Source organism: Rattus rattus, chromosome 3, assembly GCF_011064425.1.
Source record: "Rattus rattus isolate New Zealand chromosome 3, Rrattus_CSIRO_v1, whole genome shotgun sequence".
In the NCBI taxonomy this organism is placed as follows: Eukaryota; Metazoa; Chordata; class Mammalia; order Rodentia; family Muridae; genus Rattus; species Rattus rattus.
Window position 1 is genome coordinate 60,298,341 of NC_046156.1, and position 16,514 is coordinate 60,314,854.

Sequence of the window (16,514 nt, forward strand, 5' to 3'; positions counted from 1 at the left end):
AAGGCTTGAGGACACATTACTTCCCAGCATACATATGGCCTCAGTGAAGTGCTTTTAGGAGTTGGCTATCTTGTGAACAGCATGGCCAAACCGTGTCTGTGACGTTACCTGCTGTCATCACTCCCCTGGCCTCATCAGTACTCACTGTGCAATTCTACTTGAAACTGAAGTCAAATACATCTTTAAGAACCCAACTGTGGGCGTCGTGAACATGGGGAAGCAAAAGAAAACAAGGAAATATGCGACTATGAAGCGAATGCTTAGCTCTCAGAGATGAGCAACTTAAAGAAAAGGATAGGTTGAAGCCTAAAAAGAAAGAAAAGAAAGATCCTAGTGCGCTGAAGAAAAGAGAAATCCCCAGGGTCTTTCCTGCTTGTTCTTCCAGTGTAATACACAGTCGGGTCCACCTTACCACATCCTTGTGGATACCAACTTCATCAACTTTTCCATTAAAGCCAAACTGGACTTAGTGCAGTCAATGATGGACTGTCTGTACGCCAAGTGTATCCCTTGTATAACTGATTGTGTAATGGCTGAAACTGAGAAATTAAGACAGAAGTATCGTGTAGCACTAAGAATCGCCAAGGATCCCCGATTTGACTGATTGCCACAAAGGAACCTATGCCGATGACTGCCTGGTACAAATGGTAACTCAGCACAAGTGTTACATTGTGGCCACAGTTGACCCTGACCTCAAACAAAGAATCCGGAAGATCCCTGGTGTCCCAATCATGTACATTTCTAACCACAGATACAACATGGAGCGGATGCCAGATGATTATGGAGCCCCTCGCTTCTGATTCTCACTCCGCAGAATCTGCCCGCCATTCTTGGACCAGCTTTCTCTCGTCAATTAACTAAACACTTTCTGATTTTTAAAGAAAAAAAAAGAACCCAACTGTGCCCTTTGAGAAGGTGGGTCTCCTGTTCTGCACAATCAGTATTCTCTTTTCTGTGATGAAGCTGAAAGCTGAGTGGGAATAGATATGAGAAGGCTGCTCCTGCAGTGACGCCCTAACCCTCTGACGTCACTGAAAGCCACGTGCTCTCATCTCCTGCATCCTGGGCCAGCACCCAGTAGTCTACCTTCGTCTCTCCAGAGTGCAGGTGGCTGAATGATTTTTAGTCTCACCTACTTTTTTAAAGTCTTGTTTGCAATTTTAAATAAAATGGCATGCTATCTGCATATATTCTCATTTTGGAAAAGGATCTGTCCCTGCTTTTAGCTGCATAGAATCTGATTTGTGGATAAAATTTTCCAATGAGAAAAAGAGTTATGAGAAAAATGCAAGCAATGGACATGAAAGAGGATATAAGATGTTTTGGTGGTAAATGAGTGCATTAAAATATACTTGATATTAAAAGTGTAAAACATAATGTGGAACGTCACAGCTTCTGTACTGAATACCAAGTCTCCCTACATATAAAGTTATTAAGTTTGCACAGATTTGGGGGTGTGGTTAATTTTAGTGTGTGATGTGTTTATTTATTTGTAAGAGTTTTTAATAATAAGGTTTATTTTATATATATGTTTTTTTTAATTCTTAGATCCAGACATGGTCTGTACATTTGAAATACCAGCAGCACTTGGGGATCTGAGACAAGCTCACGAACTAAGAGGAAAAGAAAAAAGGAAGAGAGGAAAGTGGAGGAAGAGGAGGAAGAGGAGGAGAAATTCTCTGTGGGATATTGCTTCAATGGTGTGAGAAAGGGAGTGGGAGCCTCATCTGAATCTATAAGGGGTGAAGGAGCAGGTAGTTCCACAAAGCCCTTGTCTGCCCCAGAACAATGGGAACTGAGTTATGTTGAGTTGTGACTCTGTTCTCAAGAACACCATTCAGAGAAGGCAAAGCGCCACAGTGGAGGAAATGTGCCCAGGTCCCTCGCCTGCCCCAGGGCGGATGCCCTATGAGCCCAGAACCTGCTCCAACCTCCACTGCTGTTCTTCAACCTTCACCCTTTCACATAACCCAGCTCCGGGAGCCACTGCCCAGATGGCCTAGGCTGCCACAGGCAGGAGTGCGCTCTGTGAGGCTCTGTGGTCTGCGGTTACCACAGTCAGCTGCAAGTCCAAACATGGGAGACAGACGCAGTGCATTGAATACTTGTTTAAAATGAAAGAAAATTAGCCCATGAAAGTAGGTGATTAGGCTGCTTAATTGTCCCCAGAAAACCAGTTGCTTCAGCTCTGGATACATTTGAGAGACTCTCCTAGCTGTGATCTCTTTTGGAGGATAACCAACCGAAAAGCTCTAGAATAAAATCATGGCAAAGTAGTGTAAACATTGTATACATGGGTTCAAGGGTCACTGCACCAAGAGACTGGTGGCAATCTCAGGCATTTTGCATTTTTTTCCTTTAAAAATAATATCTTTATACAGATATGTAAGTCTGTATACTTAATGCACCGTGTGTGTGTGTGTGTGTGTGTGTGTGCGCGTATGCACATGTGATGCTAAAATCAAACCCAGAACCTTGTGCATTCAAAATTCTACCTAAGCCACATTCTCAGACCTCTTAATATACACTTGTTTGTTTGTTTGTTTGTTTGTTTGTTTGTTTGTACAATTCACTCTATACCCGAGGCTGGCCTTGAACTCACACTCTTCCTATCTCAGTCTCTCAAGAGCTAGCATGCGAGCATGGACCACCATCTCCAGACTTAATATATGCTTCTTTATGCCATGAAGAGAGGTTTTTCCTGATTACGTAAGTAATAGATATTCAATATAAAATGATAAAAAGCCACATACATCTAAGTAAGTATATAAGAATACATATGTTTATACGCATATAAATTTAATCATACATGCACTCCAAAGTTGGCTATGGAGCTCAGTGGTAGAGCGCTTGCCTAGCATGAAGCAGGTTCTGGGTGTTCGACCTTTAGTACCACAAACCAAAAACCACAAAAAGAAAGAAGAAAGTGAAAGATCGCCTTAAAGGACACTCCCCTGAAATAGCCACCATTTATAGTCACAATTATTGTCTACATAGTCTATATATCACGCGTGTGGTGACAATGTTTAAATTTCAAAATCCTAAGAACTTAATATACAAACAACCTGCTCTGAATCCCTACAGGAGAAATGACAGGTGGGCCGGCTGAGGCAGGTGGTGTGCGAGGGGTCACAAAGCCACCTGCGGCTGGCCTCAGAGTCAAATGTTCTCTCAAACCTAACCTCACTCTGCCCACCTCTCTGTTTCCTGTTCCACATAACTAAGCCAGAGCTAATTCCCCTTTTCTGAATCACACCTGCCCAGAGGAGACAGGAAGTCATTAAATCCAGCCATTTTCAGAAACGGAGTCAAAGGTAGAAATGAGGGATGCCGGGCACCAAGACTTTAGACTGCATTATGTCTAGGAAGATGAGGATAGGAGGAACACTTGCCCAACTACAGGCTTCAATATGTTCTGCTAGTACACACGAGTACGCCTGTCTATGCATTCTGTAGGTGTGCTTTGTGTCACTTGAGAAGCCAGCACTGAAGCATCCTTAGTCCTTCCATACAGAGAAGACTCAGACACCCAGGCATTAAGTTCCTTCCCCAGATGTAAGCTGTGAGAAACAGCCAGGTTACAGAATGGGCGCTTCTCTGAACTCATTGTCTGGACTGCACACTACAACCTCTTATGGAAGGAAGCTGGAAAGCTGTGCTACCGTTGCTGAAATCTCAGAAGCAGAGTTATCCAGGCCCTTGTCATTGTCCCCCAGGTTCTGGTGAGGCCACCCATGGGAAGTAGCCTGACCCAAACCGCTTCCTGTTTACATTGCCTCATTTCAAGACTACTAGACAAAACTTTCTTGAACCCTGACTTTTTTTTTGAGGCAGTGTATGTAGCCCCGCTGACCTGGAACTTGCTCTGTAGACCAGGCTGTCCTCAAACTCACAAAGATCTACCTACCCCTGCCTCCAGAGTTCTGAGATTAGCGGTATATGCCATTACCTTTAGATGTTTAATACTTTCTTAGGGAAAAATGTCAAATGCTCACATGACATAACAATCCCTGTGAACCCAGCTGTCAATGAGTGCTAGTCCATGTGGCTTTTAAATATATTCAATTTTCTACCCTTCTAAAATACAGGATTCTTATACTCTATAATATAGCATATGTGTTAAATATCACCATACATTTTCCTACTCTACATATGCATGCTCAAACACAAGACACTAAAGAAAGCACAACTGCTGGATGTTTGAGATATAACCAACATGTAATGCTAGAAACACAGTCAGAAGGTCTGGGTTCCGGTCAGTCCATCGCTCACTGGCTCCGTGACCTTACACAAGTGCCATCCCATAAGTCACCTCCCATCGCTGAGCCCCACTTTTCTCATCTGTGTCACAGAAGTAGTGAGTCTTAATTCTACCTTCCTCTCAGAGTCATCATGTCAATCAAGTAAGACTGGGGTGTAAAGGCAAACATATGGTGGCATGGGTGTAGAAAGCCAAAATCCAAGGTCAGGTCAGTCAAAGGGTCACACCAAGAGTAAGTGGAGAATCCACAGACAGCAGAGGTAATCGGGCAGGCTTATCTGCCCCCGTTGTCTGTCCCTGGGAACGTACCACAGCTATAGTCTTTTATGTCACTTGAGGGCCCAAGGATTTCTAAAGTCATTGGGGGACTAAGGCCTGGAGCCTGGGCCTTATGTTCTCCTCTTAACTCCACTCCCCTTTGCAGCCTATTTGGGTTACTTCTTTGGTTGGAATTTCCTCAAAACTTTGGGTGGGTAATTCCTTCTGCCAGCCCTGGCCCTTTAACTGGCTTTCCCCAGAGCCTGTAGCTAGTCTAGGGGATTCTGACACAGCATTTCTGTGTTCTCTCGTGTATACCAAGTGTCTTCCCACAGCTGTATGTCATTAGACAAGACCTCCTTCCATTCCCACTCCAAAGACACAGCATAGGCAAGACCTACCACCCACAGTGGGTGGATCCAAGATGGCGCTAGAGTTGGTAAGACCAACACACATCTGGGGCAGCCACAGTTAACAAGATACCACCTAGCCCAGGCTACTTTCCTTTCCCCAGCCTCCCAGGAAGGTCAGGAATCCCTTGGTCTCTCACAGTCTATAAGAGTCTCAGCCTGCCCAACACTGCCTTGAGGTTGCTAGGTTCTAAGAGGTCCTTGTCACAGAGGAGACAGGGTGTGACAAATGCAGCCCCTCTGAGTAATCACAAGCCAGGAATAAATAAACACAGACACCCCACCTGCTATGCCACGCGCATGGAGGCCAGAGTAACTCGTACACAATTTAGAAACTGCCCAGGCTAGGGAATATTTTTATATTGCGGTATTTCTGCCTTTGAGTCACTCTGGGGCCTTCGCTCATCAGCTTGCCTGATGTCTGAGAATGGCCACTTTCCAAAGAGACTCATGTATCAGGGTCATAAAGGCCACATACTCTGCACATTTCCCCAGAAACGGAGCTGGTGCCACGAAGCCCCAGGGGACTGCTCAGTCATATGGGTTCAGGGCTCTGGGTAGACCATTCTTTGCCATATTGGGGCATGGGATTTCTCTCCAGCTCCATAGGGGGATTGCATATACCCTGAAATATGAAGACCACAGGCTGGCTATTTGATCCGTGCTCCAGAATTACAGGTATCATTCTTATCTGCATGGACTCATTTGATGCATATTTATATCTCAATTCCTAGGAAATTATCAGCCTCAGTATAGACATGACATACGAGGGGTGAAGGGGCAGCTTTTTAAGACATATAGGATTAAAAGCTGTTTGTAGCATGTACTGTAGTTTTAAAATGTGCGATCTTTTTTTAAGTACCAAAGATGCTACTTGGAAGCACATTTATGGGACAACTATAATACTAAAGAAGTTTGACCACGGTTAGGGAAATGCAATCTATTCTTCAAAAAGACTATGGAGAAGGCTGGAGGGTAGCTCAGTGGTTAAGGGCATGTACTGTTCTTCCAGAGGTCCTGGGTTCTGTTCCCAGAATCCATGTCAGGGAGCTCACAGCCACCTGTGACTCCAAGTCCAGGAGATCTGTTACCTTCTCAGACACCACTCACATGTGGCACCAACTCCCACAGACATGTACACATGAATAAAACTAAGTCTGCAGAGAAACTATAGTCTAAGCGGACAGACTGACCTGTGACATTTGGATGCAGAGAAAAGTGTATTAAAGGAACTAGCATAAAGTTTTATTAACAGCAGAGTAGAGTGGCCACCATTAGATGAAGTACCACAGGGGCCTCTGGCTTCAGAGAAGAGCTAATGATGCAGAATGCACCCAGTGGAGAGCAGGAAGGAAACTAGACACAGGGGATCCTTAGAAATACGGTGACTTTGTTCAAATGTTCTCAAATTGTTGTCTTTTTTGCTACTATAACAACATATCTGAGGCCGAATAATTTATAAAAGAAAAAGAAATTGATTTAGCTCATGATCTTGAAAGCTGACATTCCAAGCAGTGTGGTACAGTCTGGCTAAGGCCCTTTGGGCTACATCACTTTCCAGTAGATGATTCATGGAAGGGCCATGTAACAGATGTGTTCACAAGATAGGAAAACAGAGAGCAATTCAAGGGTAGGACTTGGGGACAGCTAAATGACTCAACAGGTAAAAACACTGCCAAACCTACCTCATGCTGACCTCTGACCTCCACACAATGGCCATGGCAGACATGCACACTTCCCAAAACAGAGAGAGAGAATTTAAGAACAAAGATTGGGCTTGCTCCCATATAGCAATTCATTCTCTTGAAAGCTAGCTCAGGGCCCCACAGAGGTCCTTTAATTCCTTCTGAGATTTTTTTCTCAAAAGACCCACTTATTTTTAGTTTATGTGTACAGATATTTTGCCTGCATGCATGTCTAGGCACTACATGCTCACAGAGGCCAGAAGAAAATGCTGGATGCCCTCAGACTAGAGTTACAGATGGTTGTGAACTAGGAATGGGGGGGGTACTAGGAATTCAACCTGGGTCCTCTGCAAGAGCACCCAATGTTCTTAACCACTGAGCTATCTCTTTAACCATCCCTTTCCCAATTGAGATCTTGACTCTAAGTTATCTAAGGACCTCCCACAGTGGAGAACAAGTTCCCAGCACACAAACCATGGTGAGGGGAAATGAGAGACAAAGCAAGGGACACGGGAGAGCTGCGTCAGGAATCCATGTGCAGTTACAGTACCAAGGGGAAGTATGTGGTGTTTTGTTGCTTTGCCATCTCTAACAGCTCTCCCCCGAATTAAGTAAGCACTGCGTGCTTGTCTGAACACATAATCTAAAATGTCTCCTGGCTCTCCCCTTCCCCTCACAACCTCTCTCACGTAGAGTTCTAGAATTGCTGCCCTGCTAGGGAGTTTTCTCCAGTGTGCGAGGGAGCCATCTGGCTGCCATGTGGGTACTTGGAATTGAACCTGGGACCTCTGCAAAAGCAGCCAGTGCTCTTAACCCCTGACAAGTACAACTCTTAGTGGGGTAGGCACACAACTAAACTAGCAAGTCCTCATCAGACGAGTAGTGAGTGATTTCTGAAACCAAAACCTTTGGGCTTTTGTGGCCCCTAGGTGACCTAATGACAGTTAGGAAAAGGTGTCTGTCCCTTCTTCCAGGTACTTTATGCCCATGTGTCAGAAGATTATCACAATGTTTGGCTTCTGTTTTAAGGACACTCTGCTGCTGTCTACCTGAAACTCTTCACAAGAATACAGTCGTGGAATGCCCGAAATACATCTACAACCCACGTAGCTGGGGTGAGCTGTGCGTTATGCAACCCATACAATCCACATAATGACTCAAGGTTCCTGGGCTTTCTTTAAAGTGAGGCCGCTACCCTGTGTGGCAATGCAGCCCTCAGGAAACCAAAGCAGGAAAGTCACAAGTTCAAAGCAGCCAAGGGCACATAGTGAAACCCTGTCTCTAAAACAATTTAAGAAGAATTGCTAGTCTGGGATCCAGGACATGGAGATAGGAGCCCTACCAACTGGTCCCATAAAAAGAAAAGGGGAAAAAAAAACCCGTGGGCAACAAGATAGCTCTGTAGGCTGGGCCACTTGCTGTCAATTCCATCCCCAGGAATTCACATGGTGGCAGGATTGAATCAGCTCCTGCAAGATGTCTCTGACCTCCGCCCACATGATATAGGAGGCAAGTGCGCGCACGCACAAACACACACCTAATTAATTAGTTAATTAATTAAATGTAAAAATAACCAAAGAAAAAAGACAACCAGACCAGAAGCTGCTCTTCCTCCCTGACCTCACCAGGTGCTGAAGACAGACTGAGGCTGGGGTGTTAAGACTTCTACTTCCTCACAGTCTTACCTCATAGCATCCCTCTCTGTTGCCTTTAGAACATAATCTGGTCACCTTTGTTTTTTGCTATGGTGTCACCTTCTCTGCGAGGCACCCTTTGCCAGCTTGCTTAAAACCACAAAGGTCGACTGCTCCTGGGAACTTCCTCTTTCACATAACTTTGGGCACACTCCATGGATATTTAGCCCATTATGCTTAGCATCTGTCTCTCCCCACTAGATTGCAGGGTCATGTGGCTAAAAATTAAGTAGTGTCGGTTTACTGCTAGCTCTCCAGCCCTAAGAACAGCGGCCGGTAAATGCTAGGCACTCAGATATTAGCGAAATGAATTACTCATCTTCCTCTTGGCCACTGCCTTCCCAGTTCTCTCAGCTCTGTTGCTTTTGGAAGCTCGTTTTCTTCTGAATCACACTTTGATTTGCCCAAGACCTTGAACCACCCTCTTCCTCCATCAACACCACTTCCCCTGGAGTAAGATGTGAGAGCTGATTATGCTGGCCCTGAGGCAGGCAGAACCTTAACTTCAACCCCACTATCAGTACCTTTGGGTCAGCTGGTTGATAAGATGTCCATAAGGACTGGCGAGCGCATATCACAATTCTTCACTCTACAGGGAAGACGGCTGAAGTTCAGCAGCACTAAGGGACCGTGCCAAGGTCGCACAAGCAGAAAGCTCAGGAGTCAGGCTTCAGACGCTGCACCATCTAAGCTAAGCCTAGTCGGCTGCCAAATAGTGTAGCTGTTCTTAACAGGTATTGCCACTAAATAGTCTATGCGATTGCTTCACAGCAGAAATTCACAGCCAACATTCACCGTGAGTGTGTGAGTGTGTGTGTGTGTGTGTGTTCATACAGTTCACAGCCAACATTCACCGTGAGTGTGTGAGTGTGTGTGTGTGTGTGTGTGTTCATATGGTTCACAGCCAACATTCACCGTGAGTGTGTGTGAGTGTGTGTGTGTGTGTGTGTGTGTGTGTGTGTGTGTTCCTACAATTCCGGTGATAAGTCATTCTTTCTGAGGCAGATGGCTTCCCACCTGGGGAGTTTCAAACAAGGAAACCAAGACAGGAGCTGTCGCTGTTCAACTTGAACTTGAGGAAAAGATTGTGCAGGGAAAAAAACTGCAGCTGTTCACATGCTCCTTTGAGTACGGTGATTTTTCTCTATTCAGTGAAGTGACCATGTGAGTTGTGCTTTCATAACGCTCAGCCACTTGGTCAGAAAAGCAGGGTAAGTGAGGTCAGATCAGCGAGTACTAGCTCTAGAGAAATGGCCGTGTATAGGACAATGTGGACAGGACATGGCCAGGGACAGTATCAGGGGCAGGAGCCAAACCCATTGATCCATTTAGATCACCATAGAGTGCTTGGTGTGGCTTGGCTTGAATGAGAACATCTTCATACAGGAAGATGTATTGGTAAGAACCAAGTCCTACCAAACTAAAGTCTAGAACAGAGGTTCTAATCTTCCTAATGCTGTGACCTTTTAATACATTTCCTCATGTTATGGTAACTCCCAGCCATAAAGTTATTTTGTTGCTACTTCATAACTGTCATTTTGCTACTGTTATGAATTGTAATGCAAACATCTGTTATGCAGGATATCTGATAAGCAACCTTAAAACAAATTACAACCCACAGGTTCAGAAACACTGCTCTAGAATCAGTCTTGCCACAACTCTAGGATCCATGGCATCTGGCTCCAACACTGAAGAGGTATCAACATGGTGCTAGCATTTATTTCATCCTTGCTGGAAGAGTATTGTGCATGGTTGGTTGTACGATAGTGAACTCCACTGCACACAGGTGCAAACATCTCATGATGAGGTCACAACCCCTCTGTCTTAGCCAGGGTTTCTATTGCTGTGATAAATCACCTTGACTAAAAACAACTTGGAGAGGAAAGTGTTCATTTCAACTTACAGTTCCACCTTACAGCCAATTGTAGAAGGAAGGCAGGGCAGGAACTCAAGTAGAACAGAAACCTGGAGGCAGGAACAGGAGCAAAAGCAAACAACAGAGGGATGCTGCTGACTGACTTGCTCCCCATGGCTTGCTCAACCTACTTATAGCATCCAGGACCAACAGCTCAGGGGGCTCCACCCACAGTGAGCTGAGCCTTCCTCATCAATCATCAATCAAGAAAACACATCATAGGTTTGCCAACAGGCTAATCTGTTGGGGGCATTTTCTCTGTTGAAGTTCCCACTCCCTAATGACTCTAGCTTGCATCAAGTTGATATAAAACTTGCCCGTATCCCCTCCTTAGTGAAGTGATGATGATAACCCCTTAGTCAGAGTCTGAAGAAGGCATCTCTGGTTTTGTTTGTTTGTTTGTTTGTTTGTTTGTTTCAGAGCTGAGGACCGAACCCAGGGCCTTGTGCTTGCTAGGCAAGCTCTCTACCACTGAGCTAAACCCCAACCCTGGCATCTCTGTTTTGATGAAATCTGATTCCTTTCTTCCTCCCTCACCCTCATTCTATTGACATTTCCTGGATTTCACACAACCTTGATCTAGGCATCATCAGAAAGAAAGGTCACTTTGTTATGTCATGATATCCTTGCTACTTTAATAAAATCTCAAAACTTCCACTTACAGTCTGTTCCAAATTATCGCCAGAGAACAGAGACGTGCCATGATTAATGCAGCTTTGAACCCTTCTGGTACACACAGCAAGCCGTTCACCAGAGACCCCAATCATCTTGATTTTTCCCTCAGTTACCTGCTGCCTATCTGCCCCATGCCTTGCATTAACCTCCCCCAAAACATGGCAGGGTAGAAGGCTGTATGCATGTTCTCTGACAGGGAAAAAGGGTGACAGGTTAGCAGAGCTGAAAACTGGGTCTCCTCACTGGAACACAATCTATAAGACATCCATCTCCCTTGCACTGAAGCCACTTTAACCATTTCATGCCCCATTTTGTGCAGCCCATGTGATCCATGCCCTGAGTTCTGGAGATTCAAAGGCCAGGAAAACTCACATTTCAGCTGCAAAAATACAGAGAAAACAGCCAGTGACAGTTTGAAATGATGACGCTGAGTACCAAAGAAGATGTTTCATCCCCCAGGGGAGTGAAACTAGAGAGGCAGAAAAGGAGAAACTGAGACAAAGGGCTTTTAAACTGGCTTTTTGTAATGGTGCAACTATGACGTCCATGCTGAATTTTATGTGTGACGGCTGCCGGATTGATCTGGACCTCACTGGCCTCCTGCCTCACTTTTCATTGCTGTTTTAACCTTTATTATCTAACTTCTCTAAGCTCATCTAATTCCCAGCACTCAGAAACAGCCTCTCTCTCTCTCTCTCTGTGGGTCGAATCTCCTAGTCCCTCACACCTGCTTTCAGTGGCTCCTAGCTGCTCAGATTGGGCAAAGTCAGGAATGCAGATGTGGAGAAATTAACTGAGTTTCTCAGCATGGGAGTGTCTCCAATGACATAGAAAGCCAGGCAGGCAAGCATCAAGACAGCGTGGTTACCAACACATGCTTGGGAATTTGACAAAAATGGCTTTGAGCCATTGAGTAGTTGTGATGTCCATGCATGGCTACTGTCCACCCTGACCCAGTGCTATAAAATGAAGTAGACATGACCCCTGGGAAACAGCCATGCTACTTTTAGTCACATTTTTCTCTTGGAGAAAGCCAGTTGGTATGGGAGATTGTTTCCATGTTGAAGGCTGGGGCACCCTTGCCTCTCTGCATGTTGAAGTGAGACTCTTTAGACAGTGGGTTGAATAACAGGTTTACATGAAGGGTTGAGGCTGGATGCTTGTCTTCAGTTCTGTCCATGGAGAATGCTGAAACGAGAGCAGTGTTTTGGGTCTGTCTCTACCCACATATGCAATAAGTTTCTTACCATTTCTCTCCTCACCTTCCTCATCTATGAGGTAGAACCAATAGAATCTGTTATTTGCCAAGTAATTCTTGCTTTGGAAGTTTATTCATAGAATTTTATTGAGTGCTTATGCAGTCAGGAACAGTATGCTTGGCGAGGTAACAAAATGAACTATGACCCGGAATACCTGAATTCATAATTGACCACTGTTAGGTACACTGTCTAGGCAGTCATTTATCCCTCTCCTCATGCCTCATTGTTTTCATCCATAGTGTAAGACAGCAATAGCATTCACTATCCTGGCATTGGTATTAGAAATATGTTTCACTGTGCATACTTCTGATATCGCCTAAAATGCAGCATTACATAAATACCAGCTCTTCTAGGTACCAAAATGACTAGAATTTATACTTTGGGGGATAAGACATAAGTCAGTGAATTATTTAATAGGGTGTTGGAAGGTGTGACTATTACTGACGGGAAGAGAGTCCTGTGTTAGAGTGGAATTCATGACAGACTGGTCAGTGTGTCTGTCATTGAGACAGTAACGTCAAAGCCAACTGGAAGGAGGCAAGGGAGTGAATCAGGTTATATCTGACAGAGAGGCCAGGCAGTGCTCGGACCCTGACTGGACATGAGCCTGGCACACCTGAGGAGTAGAAGTGAAGAAAGTAACTGTGGAGCCTTGTGACCAAAGGCAAGAAAGAAGGAGACGTCCACACATGCCATGGGCCGTTGTGAGGACTCCGGATTTTATGCTATAAGAAGCAGAGAGCCATTGCTGGTTTCTGGGTAGAAGGAAGGCACATGACTTAACACCTTCTCAAACTGGGTGGTGGTGGTGGTGCTCACCTTTAATCCCAGCACTGGGGATGCAGAGACAGGTAGATCAAGAGTTCAAGGTCAGCCTGGTATACAGAGCAAGCTCCAGGACATCCAGGACTGCACAAAGAAACCCTGTCTTGAAAACAAACAGAGAAGACCAAGTTCTCTGTAATAATAGACTGAGGATGGCAGGAGTAGAAGCAGAAAGCATAGCTAGGAAGCTTTTAATTCAGGGAAGGCCAGGTGGCAGCCATCAGAAAGACACGAAATACTGAGATATTGAGGAGTAGTCAGCTGCTGGTGAGTTCTAAAGGCTGCACCAACAGAACTCACCAAAGGATTGGATGGAGAATGGAAAGGGAGTGGGAAGAGAGATGAGGGCACACAGGTACACTGGCCATTAGTTAAGATGGGAACATCTGAGGCCTTACTGGGTTTGCTGTGAAGAATAAGAGTCTAGGACTGTTACTGGATGTGAATGTGTCAGGTATTAAATAGATGTCAGTGTAGGCTCAGGAGAGAGGTTAGAATGTCCGGAGAGTGAGGAAGAATAGGGATAAGAAAAAAAAGAGGATCAATGGTGGCCCCCTAGCTCAACACTGGTACTGAGATCGGGAAGCAGAGGAGGGGCTCCCAATGAATCTGAAGAGCAAACCCAGGCGTGGCATCCTGGAAGACAGAGTCACACGCAGGTCATCTTCAGTAGGATGCCCGCAGAGAACTAACCAGGGACTTGGCACTGTGACAACCTTGTGAATTAACTAAGAGCTCAGTCATGTAGCTCTTGATACTGCTTCATCGGTGGGCTTCACTGATCACGTGATCATCTACACCCCTGTCCATGTGACCCTAGATGATAAGAAGCCTGGGTTCGAACCTCTGGAGCTGGACCCAGGAAGCACTACACAGGGGTAGGGAAACTGGTGTCCCTGGGAAATATAGGGGATGGAACCCAAAGGACCAGAAGAGGAGTCTGAGTAAGTCTGCCTTATAAATGGGAGATACCATGTCAGGTCAATAGCAAATTGGGCATACACAACAGTGTCTCTGGGTGATCTCAGCTGCCGTGGGGCTGTGAGCCCAAGAAGGCAGAGTTCTCACAGGCTGAGGCAGTTATAAGGAGACAGAGGCAGGCAGGCAAGGTGGAGAGTCTTTCTTCTCAATTCTCTCTCTTTAAAAACAAAAATACAAAACTAGACTTTCCCGCCCGCCCCCACCGCCATATGCCTCAGTAGGCACGACCTGTGTGTCATTGGCTGACACATCTGCCTGTAAATATTAGCTAACTGAAAGCTACACCATCTTTCCCAACAGCCAGTACTGAAGTCATAAAAGACAGCTAGCCTCAGGGACATATGTCATTAGTCTGCTGGCATGTGGGAGCTGGAAGTTTTTCTCTGCCCCTGAACCTGCTTCTCGCCCCATCCCCCACTTTGTTCCCCCATCTTGGCAACCGTTCTTCTAGGCTTCTCCCTAAGGCTTGCCCTCCTCTTTGTTAAAGCGGTGCCTTCCTGGGAGGATGGTTACAGGCATCGGTGACACCGCATACATATATAACATATTACGGTGTGGAGCCTGGCAGACAAGAGTGTCAGGACAAGGTTGCCGGTGCTGCCAATTAATCTCCTGTTGGAGCAGAGAGAGTGCTTTAAATGTGCTCCTGGGTAAAGGAAGGCCACAGAGGACCTTTAATGAGTTGTGAGGTCACGGTGGGAGTACACAGGAAGTCCTGAGACAACAGGGCTGGTGCGGTTGGGTAGAGAGATTTCCAAAACAAACTACCAACATGGCCTGGCCCCAGGGCTGCCCCTAAGTGAAGTGATGCCACAGGCAGGCACCAAGCAATGGCTTCTTCTCTTCCCTTGATGGCAAGTCCCTAGTCAACTTAATTGGGTTTGGAATCATCCAGGAGACATGCCCCTAGGCTTGCCCATGAGGGAGTTTCCAGGAAGAGTAAAGAGAGGAGGGAAGATCTACTCTGAGAGTGGAGAAAATGAGAGACCAGGAGCACTTTCCGCAGTGGTGGTAGTGGTGGTGTGGAAGTGGAACGAAGGGGCCTTGGGAGCAGGGGAAAGGAGCCCGCTGGTTTTCTGGGCTCAGCAGGGAGCAGTTCAGTGCCACACTAATGGCGTTTGGCACTGTCACAGACCTTCTTGGTTTACTACTCCTTTACTAGACACACAGGAAAGAAAGTGTCTTGTTGCATAATGGCCAAGGGTGACCATTGGGTGGACAATGGATGGACTTTTGAGGCTTATAATTCTGTGAAAGTGTCTTGATCCCTCTCGGCCCCCATTTTGCCATGTATGAAACCAGAGCAAGAATTCCCACAGCCAGGAGAAGCGCCAGGGTGAGCGTGGCCTATGATAACATTTGAAAGTGCTAAGCTATAATATGACCCTTCTGGTCTGCAAGAACCAATAACTCCCAAATGAGTGGCTTAAATGCACAGATATTTACCGCCGGGGGTGTATCTAAGTTGGTAGACTGTTTGCCTAGCATGTACAAGGCGCTGGGCTGGAGCCTCAGGACAACACTAAACCAAGCATTGGAGCATAACCTCTCTTTCTAATCCTAGAACTGAGGAGGTGGAGGCAGGAGAATCAGAGGTTATAGACCATCCTCACTGAGGATCTAAGGCCAGCCTGGGCTACAAGAGAACTTGCCTCATCAAACAAAACAAAATCATTCCTCGGGTCTGTGCATGAGTGTAGGACTCCCTCGGCCATCATTGTCTTATTGAGTGTCCCTTGAGGAAGCAAGCTGTCCTAACTGAGGAAGACGTGCGCCAAAAGGAACAGAGATGACCTCGCCATTGCGGTAAAACCTTCTCTGTGACATCATGCCTGCGAAGATCTGCTTCTCCCGGTAAGTCACAGAGCCCAGCCCCTTGGTAGGGATGTCCACCCAACCTCCGAGAAGCACCACACAGGAAAACGTGCAGAACCAGCAGCAAGTGGGCCATCTACCACATGCGACCTCCCCTTAACAAATGGGCTCACAGACACCTCAGAGGTGTTGGTGGCCTGAGAGGGGGATGTTGATGCAATATCCAAGGACACAAAGGAAACGCTGCTCTGTCAAACCTCACCCCAAAGCCCATTCCAACGCTCTAACTCCCAGGGAAGAAAATGAGTGAGAAATTCATTGACTTTTTTTTAGGGACTCATAATAACTCCCCCATCTCTTATTTTTCTTCCTCTCATCTCTCACCAGCCAATCTCGGGGCTTCCTTAAGCCACAGAGCATGACACCACCTCAGGGCTTTCGAACTACTGTCCTGTCTGTTTTGTGCCTCCACACGCCTTCAGGACCTACTATGTTGTCTTCTGATATCTGTGCAAGTGATGCCTTGTCAGAGAGGCCTGACCAACCGAAACAAACAAACAAGTCACTGCCCAACCCTTTCCATGCCCCACTGCCCCAGTCACTGTCCTCCACAGCATATTTTATGATTATTTTCACCTACCCTCTGTTACTATTATATGTGTTAGCATAACGGGTATTTTATGTTTGTTTATATTTTGTTATTTATTATCTACATCCCCATCTGAAATATAATCTC

General features: G+C 45.8%; 1 pseudogene; it reads left to right on the top strand.

The window, feature by feature from the left end:
• The first annotated feature begins 211 nt into the window (after positions 1–211).
• LOC116895400 lies at positions 212–800 on the top strand (annotated as a pseudogene).
• The last annotated feature ends 15,714 nt before the right edge of the window (positions 801–16,514 follow it).